The sequence below is a fragment of the Eupeodes corollae genome, chromosome 1 (genome assembly GCF_945859685.1).
Source record: "Eupeodes corollae chromosome 1, idEupCoro1.1, whole genome shotgun sequence".
Classification (NCBI taxonomy): Eukaryota; Metazoa; Arthropoda; class Insecta; order Diptera; family Syrphidae; genus Eupeodes; species Eupeodes corollae.
In genome coordinates this window covers 300,111,797-300,122,507 of record NC_079147.1, presented here as the reverse complement: position 1 = coordinate 300,122,507, position 10,711 = coordinate 300,111,797, and positions in this window count along the sequence as shown.

Here is a 10,711-nt window from a genome sequence, read left to right as displayed (position 1 = left end):
TTTTGACTTTAAAGCTTAAACGTTTCTCTGCTTTTTGTGAACAGCGGAAAGTTGTTTTTATTTTTTGAAAATTTTCGTTCAATAAGGTATCTAAAAATCCACCTATCCAAGATACCCTATCCATCATGAGTTTTAGTTTTTTTTTAGTATTGTTTTTTTAGAGTTTTACTTTTTGTAAAAAAAAACTGTCAATTAGATTTTTCTGAAAATTTTATCAGATGTCAAAAACATTATTCTTCGTTGCACAAAATTGTTTTAGAGATGAAATCATATTTCAGTCGTAAAATTTTGGAGGTGACACATTTTTTTTTCAGTTTTATTGATTTAAAAAAAAACCGTTATATTGATTTTTTCAAAAAATATACCTGTTTGGTATCACGTAACAATATATTATATAAAATTTAATTCAAGTCTCTAGCGTTTTTGTTTCGTAAGGTATTTAGGGTTAACCAAAATTTTCACCTTTTTTTCAAACTGCTATGGTAAAAAAACCACCCACGCAATTTTCTTGAGAGCCCTTTCTGCATCTTTCTGCCTTATTATCTGTATAACAAAATTTATTTGAAGTTGATATCTCTTCTGGTTCTTGAGCTATGGGGGACGAAAAAAACGTAGCGAACGTACGCACGTACGAACGTACGTACACACGCACGGACAGACATCTTTCTAAAAATCTTTTATTTCGACTCTAGGGACCTTGAAACGTCGAGAAATGTCAAAATTTTCAATTTGACAAATCGGACCCATTACAATAACTTCCTATGGGAAGTTAAAAATTGTCCTATTTGGGTTCTGAGAATCCTCAGGTAATTAAAGAGAGGCCATTACATCCACAAAAAGTCACTGTTTGGTGCACTCTTTGGTCCGAAGGTGTGGTTAGACTCTACTTCTTCGAAAACGAAGATGGAACGACAGTCGCTGTCAATTCGGAGCGTTATGGTCACATGACAACCGCTTTTTTTGCCCGCTATTGAAGAGTAAGACCTGGAGGATATGTGGTTTCAACAAAAGGGTGTCACATGACACACAACTCGAGAGAATATGGATTTATTGCAAGAGACATTTCTGTAATTTCTCGTCGTGGCGATATCAACTGGCCACCAAGATCATTCGTTAGTGCGAAGGACTGTAAGGCAGACATCTTGGGTTAAATCCCTGCCTGAGCCATCTAAAATTTTGTTCACGTTTACTGCCTCTTGTGAGGAATTGACAGATCCTCCAAGAGTAATTCATGTCATGAAAAATTGTTTTCTCAAATTAGCCGTTTGAATTCGACTTAAAACTGTAGGCCCCCTTCATCCTTTTCAACGAGAGTTGTAAGTCACTAGGCACCAGTTTTCAACGGACTGTTGAGCTACCAAATTGATTTATTTATTTTGTGTGATGATGTAATGATTAAGTAATGATTAAATAAACGAGTTTTTGTTAAGTTTATATATCTATTTTTTCAGTTAAGCTCATAACTACAGATATAAGTAAAAATACAATTTCATAAAAAAATAAAATTCATCCTCATATTGATCTCAATTTTTAATTGACAAAATTATTATCCCAAGAATCAAATCCGGATTTATATGAATTAATCTTTATACTTTAATTTGTCTTAATTATAATTATTTTTCCATCAATATATATTTAATATTTAAAATAATAATACAAACATCAATATAACACACGTCATACAAGATTAATTACATTCAACTTTCTCATCTCTGTTTTTTCTTTTTTAGATATATCAGTATACTTGTTGATTTATTTGAAGCAAGTATGAATTTTTTAAAAATATAAATACTCATATAGTCTTTATTTAATATTTTATATATATTTGGACTTTTTTTTAGAAAAATACAATTCTTAATAATTATATTTATAATTTATTGTTTCTTTGAACTATGTATACATTTAATTCTTAAAAACATACTTACAGCCATAATAAAATATAATAACAAGATGTAAATTTAAATTGAAAATCAATAATGATTTGACAGCTTGTTTCAAGTATGCTTATGTTTTATTTGCCTACTTATTCAAGACAACTTAAAAGGTATTCTTTTTTTCAGACAAAGTTATATATTTTAAAACTCTCAAAAGCAAAACTCAGGGGTCAAAAAATTATTTTAGTGAAGTATTTTTAGTTATAAAGTTTGTTGTTTAACATTCATATTTCTTGATAATCCCCGACCAACAAAATTTATCTTATTGACTAATTTAAAAATCGAATGATAATTTACCAACAAAATTCGTTGCCCTAAATTAAAATTTGACCATATAATTTCTGCAACATGTCAAGTTTTTGAAATATACTCCTTTAAAAATCAATTAGACATTATTTTTAAGTCTAAGGTTAAGCAAAAAACATAGATGCAACATTTTAAAGAACCTATTATTAAGGGATTAACATTTAACTAAGAAGCAATTTTCTAAGTATTTACAAATTTAATTGCTAATTCCCTTTTTGTTAAAAGACTGGCATACGAACATGTCTTAATAGTGACAGTTCGTGAAAATTAACAAATCAAACAAGCTTAAACGGACCCATTGTTTGGAATTTTTCTTAACTGTAGACTGGACTGTTCCATTTCCTGCTTTTATAAGATTATTTGATACCTACAGAATTAATATGGATCTACCAAGTTGTTAAAAGTTGAAGTTCCGTAATTTTAACTTAAGAAAATTGTTGAGCGATAGTAAGAAGATAAAACCGTTTAAAATTAAGTGAATCATCTTTTAAGCTTAGTCAATTGCTTAAAGTAGCTTAACAATTTTGCTTAATCGTTTCAAATTCTGTGCAATAGGTAGGTAGAAATGGCGATCTCAAGGCAACCTAGCCTGAGATCCAATTAGCACTGTAGTGCGCCGTTTTGATACCAAAAACTCGTTTGACCTTTGATTGAAAGGGATAGATTGATAGAGAAGCTTCATAGCGATTATGTTAGAGCCATTTTGTCGCATTGAGAAAAAAGATTAGGTCTCTAATCTTTGTCTCAGATAGCTCACGGAGTTCTTGAAAGAATGCTTTTCCAAAACATTTCATTCTGGTGTTTGCCAAAGCAGGACATTTGCAGAGGAAATGGATTATGGTTTCACTTTCTCTTTGGTCGCTACAGCTACGGCAAAAGGTTTTGTAAGAGATACCCAACTTCTCTGCATGAACTCCTATAGGCCAATGTCCGGTACAAACCGCAACAATCCTGGCTATGTCTTGCCTTGGCCTGCATAGAAGATCGTTTGTAGAGTTTTATTATAGGTGGGCCATATCTTCCTACATATAATGCAGTTGGGTAAATTGCTCCCATTCGGTTTGATTCAGTTTGGTAGATAGAAAAGATTTTACCCTTCATAGCACGAAGAGGAATGTTAAGCATTTCCTCAAGTGAGCTATGAAGGGCTGATCCTTGCCTGGCTAGCTCGTCAGCCCGTTCATTTCCCACGATACCACTATGGCCCGGAACCCAGATCAGGGTGACACCGAGGTTAATATTCAGGTTCGCAAGCTCATCGCGACATTGCTGGACCAATTTAGATGAGGATATGGCCGAGTTAATGGCTTTGACAGCTGCCTGACTGTCTGTAAAGATAGCCACATTTCGGTTTTGGTTTGGGTTTTGTTTAAGTATCATACATGCCTCCCTTGTTGCCAGCAGTTTAGCCTGAAAAACGCTAGCAAAGTCAGGAAGCCTAAGGGATTTGGCTACATTTAGGGACTCAGAAAAGATCCCAGAACCAACTCCGCACTCCATCTTTGAGCCGTCAGTAAAGATGTTTGTGTCGAAACCTATCGACACGATGTCATCCTCCCAATCTTCTCTCGATGGGAAAATATCCTTAAAACCCTTACTAAGGTTTAAAGTAGGAGTGCAGTAGTCAGTGTCTACCGAGATAATATCTGAGGGAAATAATTTCGTAGTGTTGCTGTGACCGTAAGGTTTTGACAACCAGCTATTTGATTCCTTCAGCCTAATAGCGCTGCAGGGAACTATGTATTTAATAAAAAGGTCGATTGGTAGAAGATCCAAAATAACGTTTAAGGCGTCCGTTGGGCAAGTACGCATGGCCCCTGTGGTGCCCACGCAAGCTGTTACTATTCTGTAAAATAGTTCGTAACAATAAAAATTGTATGATGATTTTGTAAAGTACAAATGTTTATCTTTTAGATACAGTTTTAATATTTAAAGTATCTCAATAAACTTTCAGAAACTCCCATAAGGTATGAATATTTCAGAATGGATTATGGACTTGGAGTAGCAGTAGTTCATTCACTTATTGCTTAAAATACCATATATGTTTATTTTTTGAATTTTAAAAGTTAATATCTCAAAGATATGACATTATAAAGCCCAATTCGGATTTGGATCACCAAAAATCTTCGGAAAAGTTTATAATTTGGTTGAAACTCTCAGAACCTTGTTTGACTTTATAATTTTAACATGCTAAGTTTAAAAGTAAATATACCTTTTTTTTTGTTGCGATAAAGTACATTTTAAAAAGTAGATTTTAAAATAAATCAACCAATGCAATTAACTTTAACATTACTTTGTTTCTTGAAGAATAAAGAACTTAAGATGTTGAATATAATTTTGGCTTAAGCTGTTTTATATTTATGTAGATATACTATACATACATATGACCTTATAATCTATATTTATTGGCAAATTGTTACATTCTGTACAAGTATCAATTACCTATCCAATAAATGTTTAAAACTATCCATTTTTCTCCGTTATTAGCGCTTTACTCCGTGACCACAGCAGCGATTAAGCTTAGAATTATTGAAAGTTTAAATTCAATATTTGTATGATTTAAATAATATAATGTTATTTAAATTTATACTTTTTTTTTTATTTGTTATTAGTTGTTAAAAGTTCAGGTGCTTAAAATTATCTTACAAGTTAAACATTGATATATGGAGAAGTGTTTATTTTTTCATTGTTAAACATAAATTTAATTTTATTTTATTAAGCTTAGCATAAACGATTGGAAGATATTCCAATATTCGTAGATTTCTTGCAAACACATTTTCTATCAACCGTGGAAGCACCTAAAATAATCTGTCAAAGGTGGCAGAATTTGCTATCAAAAAACTGGCCTACTTTTTGCAATCGTTTAAACTCGCCTAAACACTGAATGTATTTTCATATACTTCTAAATTGACAGAGAGAAAATATTTTTGCCCGAACTGTTCGTTTCACTTTTTCAAGGGGGTCATCCCAAGTGATGGGTTCAAAAAATATATTTTTTTTTATAAATTGCTAGTTTAATATGTCTAGAATACGGTAGTAAAGGGATTTTTCAAAATTCGAAGTAGTTTTAAAGATACAGCAGGTCCATGGAAAAATATGAGGTAACGTATCTTACATACATACATTGGCATACAGATAGTTGAAATTAATAGCTACTTATCAGTTTTCATCTTTAATGAAGGTTTTGAAGGTAATTTAAAAGTAATGTCGGTTATGGGATGCCCTGTATGCCGCGAAGCCCATACTTATGTTGAGAAACGTGATGAAAAGCGAATCTCACGTTCTGAGCGGCGCGTAAGTGATGCCGTTAAACAAGTCAGAATTGATTCAAAAGCTGAACAATCTGTTTTGAAAGAGTTTCAAAACGAAGAGGAATGAATGCTCTATGGACCAGGCATCGCCGATTGGAAGGTAAGTTGATATTTTCATAGTTAAGAGGACTTGAAACTTTAAACGAGTTTTTCAAACTTTCCTGCATCGTATCTCAAAAAAAGCTTGACCGAATGACTTGAAATTTGATCGGTTGGATTCAGCACATGTAAAAGCTATCGACATGCAAAAATTCGTGACTTTTTTTTTAAATGTCTCCCAAAAGTCCAATTTTTGTTATATTCATTAGATGATAGTTCATTACATGCATTTATGCTCACAGATTAAAAAGCCGTTTGATTTGTTTGTTTTAGATAAGCCAATCAGCCGGAATTGTGCAGGAAGTGCGAGCCCATTTTTTCGAGGTGGATTTGTTCACACCGGTGTAACTCGTGTTCTTTCCAATATTTTTAAATTAAAATTATATATTTATTCTTTCGAGCTATGTTAATAAATGATAATAAACTTAATAAAGTTTTATCTATTTACTGGTCGTAAAAAAAATCCTAAAAATTCCTTAAAATACAGGCCTTGGATGACCCCCTTAAATTGTCTTCTAATGAGACTTTTTTCATTGGAAGACAAACAATTGTCGTCAATTGACAGCCGATTTTATATCAAAAACGACCCACACTGATAACTTCTTATCCCGTCTGTCGATTTTTGTTGTGCCTAAAAGTTTGTCTATATGTACTCGTATCAATTTTTACCAAATTTGCGTACTATTTTTTGTAGATTTTTTTTTATGACAAAAACGGACTGTTGGATTTTTATATAAAAATTACTGAATATCGAAAACAATATTTTCTGTGAAATAAAATAAGTTTGAAGCCAATATTTTTAATTTTTGAAAAGCTATTTGAGTCGATAATAAATTTTTACCAAGTTTTAGTATTGTTTTTTTTAGAGTTTTTATATTTCAATTTTTTGAAAAGATATTTGAAAGGAAAATGAATTTTTAACAACTTTTGTTAAATTTTGTTTAGGTTTTTAATTTTTTGTACAAAAACTGTCAATTAGATTTTTTCAAAATTTAATTGAATGTTGACAACAATATTTTTTGAAAGATAAAAGTAAATTAAAATCAATATCTCAAAGTTTTGAAAAGGTATTTGAGTCGAAAACCAATTTTTACCAACTTTTATTAATTTTTTTAAATTTTTTATTTTTATGTAAAAAAACTGTCAATTCGATTTTTTTCAAAATTTAACTGAATGTTGACAAACATTTTTTTATAAGATAAAATAAGTTTAAAGCCTAAATTTCAAGTTTTTGAAAAGATATTTGAATGAATATTCAATTTTTACAAACTTTGAGTAATGTTTTTTTTTAGATTTTTATTTTTTATAAAAAAAACTGTCAATTCGGTTTTTCTCAAAATTGTATCAGATATCAAAAACATTATTTCTCGTTGCACAATTGTTTTGGAGATGAAATTATATTTAGTCGTAAAATTTTGGAGGTGATTTTTTTGATTTATAAAAAAAATTAATTTTTTCAAAAAATATACTTCTTTGATATCTCGTTACAATATATTATATAAAATTTAATTCAATTCTCTAGCGTTTTTGGTTAGTAAGATATTTAGGGTTAACCAAAATTTGCACCTTTTATCAAACTGCTATGGTAAAAAAAGCACCCACGCAATTTTCTTGAGCGCCCTTTCTGCATCTTTCTGCCTTATCATCTGTATAGAAACATTTATTTGAAATCGATATGTTTTCTGGTTCTTGAGCTATGGACGACGAAAAAAACGTCACGAACGAACGGACGTACGTACACACGCACGCACAGACATCTTTCTAAAAATCTTTTATTTCGACTCTAGGGACCTTGAAACGTCGAGAAATGTCAAAATTCTCAATTTGACATATCGGACCCATTACAATAACTTCCTATGGGAAGTTTAAAATTGTCTAATATTTGTTTAAAATTTAACAACCGTAAAAATGGATAATTTTCCTTTAATAGAAAATCGCCAATTGTCACCTGATTGGATGCTAATGGAAGACTTTTGAAAGCATCCAATATTGAAAGATCTTTCAATCGTGTATACTTAGCTTTAGTGAATATTTTCTTTAAATTGTTTTTAAATGATAAAAACTCCTTTTACGAGTGTGAACTTTGAACTGATTCTTGATAACTATCAAAGTTAAGTATCAGCCAATTTATTAGCGTTTTATAGATAGTCGAGAATGTTGTAAGTAATGAAACATTAAATAAATATTAGAAACAAAAATTTGTTTAATTTCATAATGAATAAAGTTTTAAAAGAATAAACTATTTATAAACTTTCAATTGATAGTTGACACTCGCAGTAAGGTTAAATAGTTAAATATAACGGTTTTTTTTTGTTTATAAAAAAATAATATGTTTTTTATTTTTTTTTGGTAAAACTACTTAATTAATAAGAAGTACAATTTATGAAACTAAACAATTTTATTTTTAAGTGTTATCTTATTTTATTAGCAAAATATTTTGTTGAATTTCACTGTTTTTTTTCTTGGGACTGTACTTTAATTCTTAAAGATTAGTATAACTAGTCTAAGAATATATTATTATCAAAATGATTTAACATTAAACTCTTAATTAACAACGCTTAATTTTTTGCTTTATAATCCACAACCTTCTTTACTTTGGCTTTAAAATATATATTATGTATTTTAAATCACTCTCTTGTCAGTACATTCAATCTAGTGTTGCAATTGAAAACATTTATTAAACCTTTAGGTACTTTAAAAATACATTTTCATAAGAATATAAAGTTTCCCAAAAAAAAACACTCATGCTTGAGCTCTTTGGACTTAATACGTATTCAAATATTGTTTAAGAATTATTTTATTCAATAATTTTTAAATGTATTATATACAAATTCCAATATTATAAATTTTATTTCAAAAAATAAAAAAATTATGTTTATATTATTTTATAAAATAAAGAAGAAAGGTTTTTAACAGGATTTTAGTTTTTATATTTAATGCAAAATAAGTTACAAGCATTTACAATGCATTTTAAGCTAAACTAAATAAATACATTTATAAGTCTAAATAAAAAACAATTTATGCATGAAATATGTATGGTATGGTAATTTAATTAAAAAAAAGTAAAAGTAGTTCTGAAATTTGTATTCTTAAATTTGTGTATGGGGTAATTGGGAGGTTCAACCATGGTTCAAGATTGGTTTAAGGGGTAAAATCAAACATAACTCGATTCGGATACATTAGAGAGTTAAACTTATTGCTATCAATTAGTAAATCAAAACTAAAATAATCATGCAATTAAAGTTGTTAATTATATACTGTTTGTAAATACCTGTGCTTAACTTACCAAACAAAAGTCAGAACACAAAATTAAACTGATTAACTTATATTAATACAAAAATGATATGATAAGCTTAGCAAAAAGAAAGAACTTGAAGTTAGAAAATATATTATTATATATTATATGTTAATTAAATGTTCTACGGCAGGACTTTATGTAGTCAGGGGTGCCAGCACGGATCTTTATACAACCGAGTTTAGTCGATACAATCGAGTATTGGCAGCACACATTTTGGTTCAATCGAGTGTCCTCGATTGTTTCATCAGATTTGGCAGCACGCAAACTTCAAATTGACGTTTTAAACTAAAGTTTTCACTCGACAGAAATTAGTTATTGGTGGGAGTTATTTTTGTGCTAGAAAAATGGAATAAATAATATGTCAATAAATAAAAAACAGACTGAGACTTTGATCAATTTTATGAGTTCTCACGTTGATTTAGCGAGGGGAATTCTTAAAACTGCCCAAGGGAGAAAAAATATGAGTACCATCAACGAAGCTCACTATTCCCGGTAGTTTAAATTTCCTATAATAATACTCCTTGCTGTATCCAAATTTAGAGCTATTAAATTTAATCCATTGCGGAAATGGCTTATTTTCTGTGCCATTCTTAGCAACACATTTGTTCCAACATTGGTTTGGTATCTCCCACTGGCTAGGATATGTTAAGTTTGCACAAAGATGCAGAGCTGGTGGAACTGATGTTCTTCTTCTGTCTTCTGAAAGATCTAACGAGCCGATCCTACAATCTTTTGTAAAACATTTCTTTTTGACTCTAAACTGCTTCACAAAGTTTACAAAAATTGTTTTACATGTTATATACCTATGATCTTTCTTTTCTTTTTGAATATTGAATCATTTTCACTTAATTCAAATGGGTTGCTCTCTCACAAATACCTTATTTTGATTTTAGCACTAGACGCTTCTTCGCCTTCACTTTCACTCTCTGAATCAAAGAAAAACATTTCGAAAAAAACTTAAATTGAAAGTAGAATGAAATAATTTCAAGGAAAACTCATTTGACATTTCATTTTATAGTTCACAATGACTTGTTTAAGTAAAAGCCACAATGGAATTCGTCTAAAATTACGTGCTGTCAAAAATAATTTGTTTCGAGTTGATAGACATCGACAATCCTCGATTGTATCTAGTTACGTGCTGACACTCCAGTATCTAGCCTGATGAATGAACCTTAATCACCCTCTAAATGAGTTTATTTTAATTTCTTGTGAACGCATCTTCAAAGCATTAAATTCGACGCGGTTTCTTATTCCCCATTGTACAATATTGTTTAGGTTGGAATTTAATGAGCTTATCATATTTTGTCGTTGCAGTTGAACATCCGAAGAAGAAGGGAAGTGAATCTGAAAACGAATATGAAAAGCTAAGAGTACTATCGTCAGCGAAACAATGTATTGGATTAGAATTTGCAGACAGAGATCATTAATAAAAATGAGAAAGAGTGTTGGAGTTAGAACAGAGCCCTGTGGCATACCAGCATTTATTTTGAGCTTTTCAGACTTGAGTTCATCCAATACTACTTGTATTGAACAATCCGAAAGGTAATTACTAATCGAATGAAGCACGCATTTTCGGTCATTAGAAAGCTTTCCATCTTCATGATATTTCTTGAGCGGATAATTAATCAGCATTTCCATGACCTTGGAAAGAAGGGACGACGTAGGTGCAATCGGTCGGTAATTAAAGGGTCAGGAAGATTCGCCTTTTTTGGGAATGGACTGGACAAATGCAGTTTTCCATCCGCTCAGAACTAGACCTGAGG